Below are 11343 nucleotides of genomic sequence, written 5' to 3' on the forward strand. Positions count from 1 at the left end.
GTCATTGAGCTCGTAAATGTGGAGAGTTCGGTGGAGGTGATCAACCTCGTGTCGGACTCAAAAGAGGAGGAGGACCCGAGTGAGGGGTCCAGCATTCCTGGAATCTTCTGAGTCAGCTTGGGGGCCAGTCGATGTCCTCTTTTTGTTTTTGATGGGGGGCTGTGTATCTGATGATTTTGTATATGTAGTAGCGATGTAGTTTCCACATTTATTGAACTAGTCTGTATGAACTAATTATGGCTTAATAACCGATTATATGCATTGTGTTATTCAGGAAATTGTGAATCGGGTTAAGTTATCATTCGATAACGATATCTTGATTTTCCGCATTCGAGTTACTTAAAGTGATGTCCCGGAAAAGGAAGGTTTTAAAAAGGAAACAATTTTATACATCACCATTTCAAAAAATAAAAATTTTTCCCATTTTTCCGCAATGTTTTTGAGAAGTATTTTTCAGGGCGTTACAACATATGCACAAACTAAAAAACATCTCATTCATATCATGCATCCATTTATGAAATTCATTGCAAAAAAATTGTTTTAGGCCTTAATGGGTAGAAAGTAGGCTAGCTCAAGACAACCCATTCCCTCCCTACCTACCAATAGGTGAGTTCCGACAGTACCCGACCTGCGTTCTTGTTTTACCTTTTTATCTTATCGATTTTCGACAGTACCCGACCTGCGTTCTCGCTTTACTTTTTTATCTTATCTAGTTCCAGCAGTACCCGACCTTGTTCTCGCGGTACCTTTTTATCTTATCGAGTTCTGGCAGTACCCGACATGCGTTCTCGCTTTACCTTTTTATCTTATCGAGTTTCGACAGTACCCCAACTGCGTTCTCGCTTTACCCTTTTATCTTATCGAGTTCTAGTAGTATCCGACCTGCGTTCTCGCTTTACCATTTTATCTTATCGAGTTCCGGCAGTACGCGACCTACGTTCTCGCTTTACCTTTTTATCGTATCGAGTTCCGGCAGTACCCGACCTGCGTTCTCGCTTTACCTTGTTATGATCGAGTTCCTACAGTACCCGATCTGCGTTCTCTTGTTATCTTATCGAGTTCCTGTAGTACCTGATCTGTGTTCTCGCTTTACCTTGTTATGTTATCGAGTTCTGGCAGTACCCGACCTGCGTTCTCGCTTTACCTTTTTATCTTATCGAGTTCCGGAAGTACCCGACCTGGGTTCTCGCTTTACCTTTTTATCTTATCGAGTTCCAATAGTACCTGACCTGCGTTCTCGCTTTACCTTATTATCTTATCGAGTTCCGACAGTACCTAACCTGCGCTCTCGCTTTACCTTGTTATCTTATCGAGTTCCGGCAGTACTCGACCTGCGTTCTCGCTTGACCTTTTTATCTTATCGAGTTCTGGCAGTACTCGACCTGCATTCTCGCTTTACCTTTTTATCTCATCGAGTTCCGACAGTACCCCAACTGCGTTCTCGCTTTACCTTTTTATCTTACCGAGTTTCGGCAGTACCCAACTTGCGTTCTCACTTTACCTTTTTATCTTATCGAGTTCTGGCAGTACCCGACCTGCGTTCTCGCTTTACCTTATTATCTTACCGAGTTCCGGCAGTACCTGGCCTGCGTTCTCGCTTTACCTTGTTATCTTATCGAGTTCCGACAGTACTCGACCTGCGTTCTCGCTTGACCTTTTTATCTTATCAAGTTCCGGTAGTACCCGACTTACGTTCTCGCTTTATCTTTTTATCTTATCGAGTTTCGACAGTACCCGATCTGCGTTCTCGCTTTACCTTTTTATGTTATCAAGTTCCGGTAGTATCCAACCTGCGTTCTTATGTCACCTTTATTGTCCAAACTTTATCTCATTTAAGGTCGTGTGGTAATCGTTGCTTTCGCATAGTTTTAACAAAATTGGCATTCATTTTTTTACTAATTACTTAGAAGGATAACACTCAAACGTCGTTTTGCTTGCTATCCACTAAGCAATAATTAAAGAGAGCCAGCTTTGAACACTCACTTTTGTCCGACTTGATAACAAAAATAAAGTGTACGAAAGGTTCAAAGCAACAAGTTCGGAACGAACATATTTGTGATACATTTCAGAACCAATTGAATTTTCTATGAATGTCTAGTTCATAACTAATGATTAGAAACATTTGAATTGCCTATCAATTCAATTCAATTAACTTAATAACTTTTCATTTACTTGAGGTTGTTACATAATTAAGGTCATATAGCACCTTAAAGCACATAACAATTGATGAATTATGAATGTTTTCCTTGAGAGGTGACCACTTAATGTGATGAGATTTTATTATTGTTAATGGGCGTAACGCATTGTATTTAATTTTTAGATTGGAAACTTATCTTGTTCATACCATATATATCCTGCTACATTTCGATCATTAGCTTATTATTTAATAACTTTGTCACCAGACCTCATGGTGTCTTCTGTCAATTCTATACAACTCATGTAAAATTCTCCCCTAACATACTAATATTTATTACAAACAATCCATAATAAATACAAATACCAATTGTAATCATTGGAATAAAACTACCCAAAAGAATATATCAAAAGCTCTTTAAAGATGTTACAAAATTTAATATTTTACTAGACAAAAGTTTGATTATAACAAGATAGGTGTAGTCGTGTGCATCAAACTCAGGCTGCATGATTCTTCAAAACTTCTGGTCTTTCACCTGGGACAACAAACCCACTCCATGCACAAACAAAAAAAACAAGTACCATGGCATTGAAATGAACAAATGCAGTCTCTGGATGCCATGTGAACGAGTTAGGCAAATCAGAAATGACATTGACCATTCTCCTTGTGCATACTATATTACCAAAACCAATCCATATCTAGACATCAAAAGGAGAAAAAAGATGTGCTTGTGTGTTTGTGTGAGTAATCACTAATGTAAAAAGTCAGCCATAGGTTACTAAACAAGCAGAATTTCAGATGATCAATTAAGGGGATGTTAATTCCTAAGGACAGCCAACCAAAGGACACACAGGAGTGCAAGTCACATATTAATGTTTTCGGTCACACATTCAGCAGGAAAGGCAATCATTCAGGAGCAATCTTAAAGGAGTAATAATCAACATTAAGTGAACGGTTTCAAAATTAGAGAATCAAAAGACCAGTGCAACACAAACATCCAGCTATAAAAAGAGGGGCATGACAAGGCAAAAAAGGAAACCAGAGAACAAGCTATCATATACAGTTATCAAAAAAGAGAACTCGGAAATGAAGAGAACTCAGGAAGAGATTACAACACAGAATAGGAGAGCATACTGATCAGAGAAAGTAGACCAGATTACATAGAAGCAGGGTGACGTACAAAGCTTGTAACCAATCAGAAAAATCTACGCCTATACCAACACACACAAATATCAGGCTACATACACCTACAACATAGGAAGGAGAGCATACACTCAGGTAAGCATTCAATCCATAAAAATGTTTTATGAATATACCCTGCTTTAATCAATCATACACATTGGTTTCAACAGAACATATATCTACTTAAGTAAAAAACGAAATAGATGGAAACAGACGGTGCATTGCCATAACCTTAAAGCAGGATAATATGATTTATGTCTAGCTTAGCTTTTAACCCAAACCTATTCTTCACATACATAACACCGACCATTTCACAGAAACACATATACATAAACTGATTGGGAGTGTAAGGCAATCATACAACAACTTTTCGATTTGTTCCTAAATAAATTGGTATTCAGCCTTATTTTCATATGCATATCACCAATTAATTTAAGCACTAAAAGATAAATAAATGACAATAGAAGGGAGGTATGATACTTTACCAGTTCTCCTTGCCTCCACCACCTTCAAACTGTGATCTATGGCTTCAATGATCTCCTTCTTCACCGACACGGTGACCTTCACATTTGGGGATATTAGAAATCCCTTGAGCACCGCAACCTCGTCCAGAAACCCTGCATACCTGAAAGACATAGGAGAAGATCAACACCTCCCGAATCAGTCCTAACCCTTTCGGAATAATTAGTCGAAGAGAGTAACTGAATCCCTACTTTACTTCGGTGGCCACCGTGAGAATAGGAACCCCAAATCGGAGACCATCGCGAACCAATTCACCATACCGTCTTCATTCTCCCTCGATTCACCTACCGAAAAAACCAAAAAAGCAACCCAACACCAGAACCGGTCGAAAGAGAAGAACGAAATGGAAGAATGGGGAAGAAAAGGAGAGGATGAAAGAGATGGAATATGGCAAATGAGAAGGGATTAGGGATTTCATCCCCCTTTTTCCCTTCTCTGTTTCGAGAATGGAGGAGTAAAATGGGGTATTACCCATTTTATTTTGTTTAACCCCTTCCCTTTCTGAATTCGCACGTGACATAGGGGGTCCCCATTTCATTTAATCCTTCTCACTCTTTTATTTAAATTCTCCTTTCATTTATTCATTACTTCTTAAATATATTGTTTTTGTAATTGAAATGATATAAAGAGTGATTGATATATTTCATATGTTACATAATAATGATCTATTTTCATCCTATAAATTATACTAACATCTATTTTAATAATATTAATCTCATGTAAAAAATATAATCTAAATCTCTTTTACCTAATTTTATGGGATTTTTATAGTAAGGTTATGGTTTGATTCGTCTCTAACTTCTCTGAGAAATGGAAGAAGGTTTACAACTAACACCGTCTCTAACTTCTCTGAAAAGGGGAAGAAGGTTTACAACTAACACCGTCTCTAAGTTATTAGTTTCATATAAAAAATAATTAAAAACTATTTTATTTTACCCAAGTTATTATGGAATTTTTATAGTAAGGTTATGGTTCGAGTCGTCTCTAACTTCTCTGAAAATGGGAAGAATGTCTACGACCAATATCATCTCTAAGCTATTGATTCCATATATAAAAATAATAAGCTATTGATTCCATATATAAAAATAATTCCAAATCTATTACATTACTTAATTTCATGATGCACGGATACCTTATTAATCAATTGTGAAATTTTTATGGTAAGGTCATGGTTCGAGTTGTTTCTAACTCCTCTGAAAATGAGGAGAAGGTCTATGACCAATATCATCTCTAAACTATTAGTTCCATTGAATTAAATCAATCATATACTAAATATTTCAAAATCCATAAAATCAACTCCGCCAAATCTATCAATACCAAATCGATATTTTCAAATCAATAACAACCAACCAAATTAACCAACCAATTTTCGAATCAGAACTACGTAGTCTTGATTTCCCTATTGCACTCAGGGATACATAGGAGCAAGATGAATTATTGTCAGACACAAATATAAAAAATAAAATATTTTGTTTTAGTAATTGAATTTTAAATAAATAATTTTTAAGAGTATAAAAGTCCATGTAATAAGAGAGAGTGTCGTTTTAATACGGACGGACATGGTGCTAATACCTTCCCCGATCCGTAATCGACTCCCGAGCTCAGAATCTCCATTTAAAGACCAATTCGGACATAAAGAGAGTTTTCTACGTTTTAACCGCAAAAAACGTAATGGCGACTCCAAATAAATCGTGACAGGTAGAAGTCGAGTTCGCCTCTTCCTAAGTCGCAGATCCGGTCTTCCAACCGAAAATCGGGTCGCGACAATGACCTATAGACAAACACTTTCCAGAATAACAGCATTATGACCTTCGTTCCAAGCCAAACGAAGACCCTGGTCCATAGCAAACAGTTCTGCTAGAATGGGGGATCCAATACCAAAGTTGCTAGAAAAACCAGACAAACAAAACCCTTTATGAACACGGATAGCTCCTCCGCCTCCAATTATTTGATCACGGATATGACAACTACCGTCAATATTTAGCTTCACCCAACCAGCCTTTTGACGACACCAGTGAGTACTAGTCAAGGCAACTTCAGTCGAGAACACATCCTTGGAGTACCAATATCTAAAGTATTGATGAACATTTTAAAGACAAAAGATATGTCCCAAGTAGTATTACCAAAAAGAGTATTGTTGCGCCACCGTCCAGCCCACCAAATTCCTACCAAAAAGAGTCTCTCATTGCTTGTTTTGACATTTCCAACCAACCAATGAAAGAAAGACTGATTATTCCAGAATACCTGATCATTAAAACCCAAACGACACCATAAAAGAGTGGAGTTGCAACAGTCTTTGAAAGCATGGAGAAGATGCTCAGTGGGTGAATTGCAATGAGAGCACATAAGAGATGTTGTCATATGTCTTCTGAAACGAAGAGAGTTAGTTGGCAAAGAATCATGAAAAGTAAGCCAGCACAAAAACTTGACTTTTTCTGGCACTTGAAGTCTCCACAACCAACTCCAGAAATTATGGGAAGTTGTGGTCTCATCCTTACTCTTAATCCACGAGTAGCCAGAATCACCTGAGTAACATCCAGTGGTACTATCCTCCCAAATCCAAGAGTCTATACTATTCAAAGTGGATGGAACATGAATGGATTGAATGGCATCCATCACATGGCTAGGAAGCATAGAGTAAATAAAGCTAAAATCCTAGGCACCATTCTTCCAAAAAATCCTTAAGCTGCAATTGAGTGTCAGAAATATAAACATAATCCACCAAATTACAAAGATTACCCATGTCACATCAGTTATCACACCAAAAGGATCTATTACCATCCCCTAGCTGAAGATTGAACCCATTTTTTAGAGCAATGGTAGCATTAACAATACTCTTCCAAATAGGAGATGCATTGGTCTTTTGGGAGCATACACCAAACAACGATCCCCAAGATACTTTTCCCTAAGAATTTGATACCAAAGTTTACTACTACCTTGAATCATATCCCAACTCAGCTTTCCAAGAAGAGGGATATTACTCGAACGAGCATCACGGATACTAAGACCACCAACATTATTATGTGAGGTCAGGACCTCCCAATTAACTAGGTTGAGACTTTGCTTATTAGCATCACCACCCCAAAGAAAATTTCCTGACATCCTGTCGATCTTAGAACAGATACTCTGAGGAAGCCACAAGCTCTGCATAGTATAAACATGAAGAGAATTAATAACAGATTTAGTAAGACATAGTCTACTTGCTTTATTTAGAATATTGGACTTCCATGAGCTCATACGCCTCTGAATCTTTTCCATAAATGGTTCGAAAATCGATCTATGGATCCTCCCCTGGATAAGCGGAATGCCCAAATACTTGCCAAGGTTAGAGACAACTCGCATCTGGCAGTGAGTCGTGGAGATCTATTTCCTCCTGTTGGGCACATGCTTGGAGCACATGAACCTTGACTTCTCAAGATTCACTTTCATCCAGAAGCCTTACAAAAATCCTCAAGAGTATAGGAGAACAATTTAACTTGATTGTTGGTAGCTTTTCAAAAGAGGAGAACATCATCAGCAAAAAGGAGGTGAGAAATAGGAGAACCACCTCTTGAAAGGATAATGGGATGCCACAAACCCGAATCAACTTTCTGTTGAATAAGGAGAGACAACTTTTCCATACACAAGACAAACAAATAAGGAGATATAGGATCCCCTTGACGGAAGTCTCTAGATGGGGTGAAAGGTTCCAAGTGGGAACCATTCCAAAGGATATACATGGAAGTAGTTCTCACACACCACATAATAAGATTCACAATAGAGGTAGGAAAACCAAAATCAATCAATGACTGTTCCAGGAAATCTTAGTTAACTCTATCATAAGCCTTCTCCAAGTTAATCTTAAAACCCATGACACCCTTCTTCTACTTGGATTTGTGGATGTAGTGCATAACCTTCTAAGCAAGAATAATATTGTCTACGGTCCCTCTCCCAGAAATGAAACTACTCTAGAGGGGACCAATAAGGTTGTCTAAAAATGGCCTCATTCTACTCACAAGTACCTTGGTAAGAACTTTATAGGCTATATTGCACAAGCTAATAGGTCTCAGCTCCTTGAAAGAATAAGGTTGATTAACTTTGGAGATAAGCACCACAAAGGTCTCCAAAAGCCTTGGGTCAGTAGAGCCATTGCGGAAAGCATCCTGAACCATCTTCCAAATATTCTTGTCAACAATATGCCAATATTTTTTTACAAAAATTAGGTTGGAAACCGTCCGCCCTAGGTGCTTTGAAAGAATGCATAGACATAACTTGTTTAGTAACTTCCTCTAAAGTAACTGGTCCAGTCAAGGCAACAACCCCTTTAGAGGGCAACACAGGAGTGCCCACAATACAACTACTAGGAGTGACACGTCTGCTACCACAAAAAAGAGATTGAAAATAATGGTTAGCTTCTTCCTTGAGCTTAGTATCGTTAGTAGTCCAAACATCATTGTCTAAGAAGAGGCCATGAATTTTATTACGTTTCCTCCGCATAACCATTTGAGTGTGAAAATATTTGGTGTTTTTATCACCAAATTTCACCCATTGCTCTCTCGACTTCTGAAACCATAACATTTCTTCCTGCCTTAAGACACAATTGTAGTCCTTCCTCAAATACCCTCTAGACTGACCAGATTCTGATCATCAAGAGATTCAAAGCTGAGTTGGACACCTCTAATTTTGGCTTCAATTCCTCTTTTCCTGCTGAAAATATTGCCAAATACATTTTTTGTTAAAACGCAAAGCATCATCTCTAACCTTGTCAAGCCCTCCATGACACCACTATCCACAAAAGACCAGGCCTAGAGAACAACATCATGTAAATCAGCATGAGAGGACCAAGCTGCTTGGAATCTAAAAGGTCTATTTATGACAACCACTTCACCCCCACTACATCTAACCAAGATAGGACAATGGTCAGAGTGTAGTTTTGTGAGTTTTTCAACAAAGGCTTCTGGAAAATTGTTATGCCAAGTACAATCAGACAAAGTTCGGTCTAGGCGCTTAGAAACACTACAACCACTCTACTCTCTACGGAACCAAGTAAATTTATTGCTAACAGCTCTGAGATCCATAAGACTACAAGAATCCACCACTTGAGAGAACTTTGTTGCCCGAGAGAGATTGAAATTGCCACATCTAACTTCAGAGGGAAGGATAATTTCATTGAAATCCCCAAGAATCAACCATGGAACATTCACAAAAGAACGAAGATTAACCAAATACTCCCACAGAGACTCCCAAATCAAAATGGAAGGGTTGGCATAGACTGTTGTACAAATCCAAGCTTGACCCCAACATCAAATTTGACCGAAATAGCTTGGGTATAAGTGTCAACAATAGTGCAATTGAGACCTCTGTCCATATTACTAAGAACCCAAATACCATTAGCATGACTAGAAGCTTCAACAATACTACACGCGTGATAACCTAAGCCTTCCCAAAAACATTTAGCATTTTTAAACTGACAATGAGTTTCCATAAGAATAAAAATAGAGAGGTTGTATTTTCTGATCAACTCTCTAGCATGACGACGACCATTCTTGATGATGGCCCCACGAGCATTCCAAGAAATGATTTTGAAATCCTGAACTTCAATCATGATAAACAAATGAGCAACATCAAAGCACACACAAAAATTTAGAAATCCATGAATGTATTCCTATTTCCATGGACAGTTTCAGAATTATTTTCCAAAACAAGCATATCGTCATCATTATTAGAAAAAGCTATGGATGAAAGTTGTTGAGCATTCTCCTCTCCAAAAGTGGTGATGTGCCTATGGTCCATAATAGTGTGAGAGCTCAAAGCACCCATAGCAGGCATGATACACGTAGGAGTAGAGGAGATGGGTCCATGTAACACATCATCAGAACACGTGGCATCCATGCTGGATTTTTTTCCACGTCATGCATGTCGGCCATGGGCAACATAGCCCTTTCTTTGATTGAATTTGCACCACCCAATGGCAAGGTACAATGAATCTGGACGTCATTAGTTGCTTCGCCCTTAGAAACTGTGGGGTAATTAACATCAGCATTAAAATCCTTGTTGGAGAAATGGCCCGAATTGAATGAACATATATTGGCATTTGCACTAGAAACCGTGTGACTGGGAGCCAGCATTGATGGAGTAACGGCTTGATTTTGAGGTACTTTAATGTATTGAGGAAAATCACGTTTCCTTGTGATAATTTTGTCACTTCTTGCCGTTTTATGCATTGAAGATTGAGAAAAATTCTCATTAATTGTATCCAAATAATTCTCACGTGAATTGACATTCAAATCATAGATATTGGTATTGTTGGAGTTTCCCAAATTAGCTTTTAGCCTTTTTTGCTTCCCTGCATTAAAATGGACGTGGTCCATCATGGAATTTGCATGGAAATTGGCTGAGTTACCAAATTAACCTCTTTGCCATTGGAGGATTTTAATGGATGAGTCTGGGGCCCTCCTTTAATAGCATTCATACTAGGTTGTTCTATTTTCTTTGGAAATCTTTTTTTCCTAGTAACAATCAACCAATCTCCATAATTTTCCAAAGAATCTTGAACATTATGTTGGACCGATTTATTCCTTTCTAAATAATTTGCATTTAATGTATCAGAATCAGAATTAATGGCCAAGCCCTTCTCCATGAAACCAGCAATGTCGGTAGTCACAGTATCCTCCCTATAATCCAAGATTGTGGTGGTTACGGGCGCCACAACCGGAAATTTTGCAGTTCTTTGTGACATGACCATAACAGCCACATGATTTGCATATGATATAGAGACCTTCATACATCACCTTGTAACAATGGCCACCCAACTTGTATCTTCCTATCACAGGTTTTGATAGATCAATCTCCACACAAACCCTAGCATATCGACCTCTACTAGCTCTTAAGGTATTGGTATCCACTTTGATAGGTCTCCCAACACAAGAAGCTAGACCAAGGAGGAAACTCCCATCATAGTAGACCATATTAAGCCCTGGGAATCTAATCCAAACCTTGGTTCGATCAACTTTCGCAGAGGGGGCAACAAATTTAGGAGTCCAACAAGCTACGACAACATAGTAATCAAAAAGCATCCAAGGTCTACCTCCAATTATTGTCTATCGATCCGCCTTCAGGTCAAACTTCACATAATAAAACCCATGATTAACATCCACCTTATCAAACCCCCCTTGGAGTTTCAAGGTTCTCTTTAGCCTTTGTTTGAACACATTGTAGTTGAGAGTTTTTCCTACCAATGTGATAATCAAAGCATCCTTCCATGGAGAACACAGTTCCTGGAAGATCGACTTATCTAAAGCTATGTGAGGCACAACTGTATTGCCTTCCTCATAAGAGATTTTCATAAGCTTGTCAGCAACTAGATCTCTCTTTACTATAGAAGGAGGTGGGTGATTCAAATCAAGTACTTTGTCCTTCAAGGACACTCCCTCACTCACTAGGACACTGTGGTACCTACTCCCATCAGGCTGTTTAGATGGTGCAGGTGGTGGTTCAAACTTTGGGGCAGAGAACATCATGGTTCA

The sequence above is a fragment of the Lupinus angustifolius genome, chromosome LG10 (assembly GCF_001865875.1).
Source record: "Lupinus angustifolius cultivar Tanjil chromosome LG10, LupAngTanjil_v1.0, whole genome shotgun sequence".
NCBI lineage: Eukaryota > Viridiplantae > Streptophyta > Magnoliopsida > Fabales > Fabaceae > Lupinus > Lupinus angustifolius.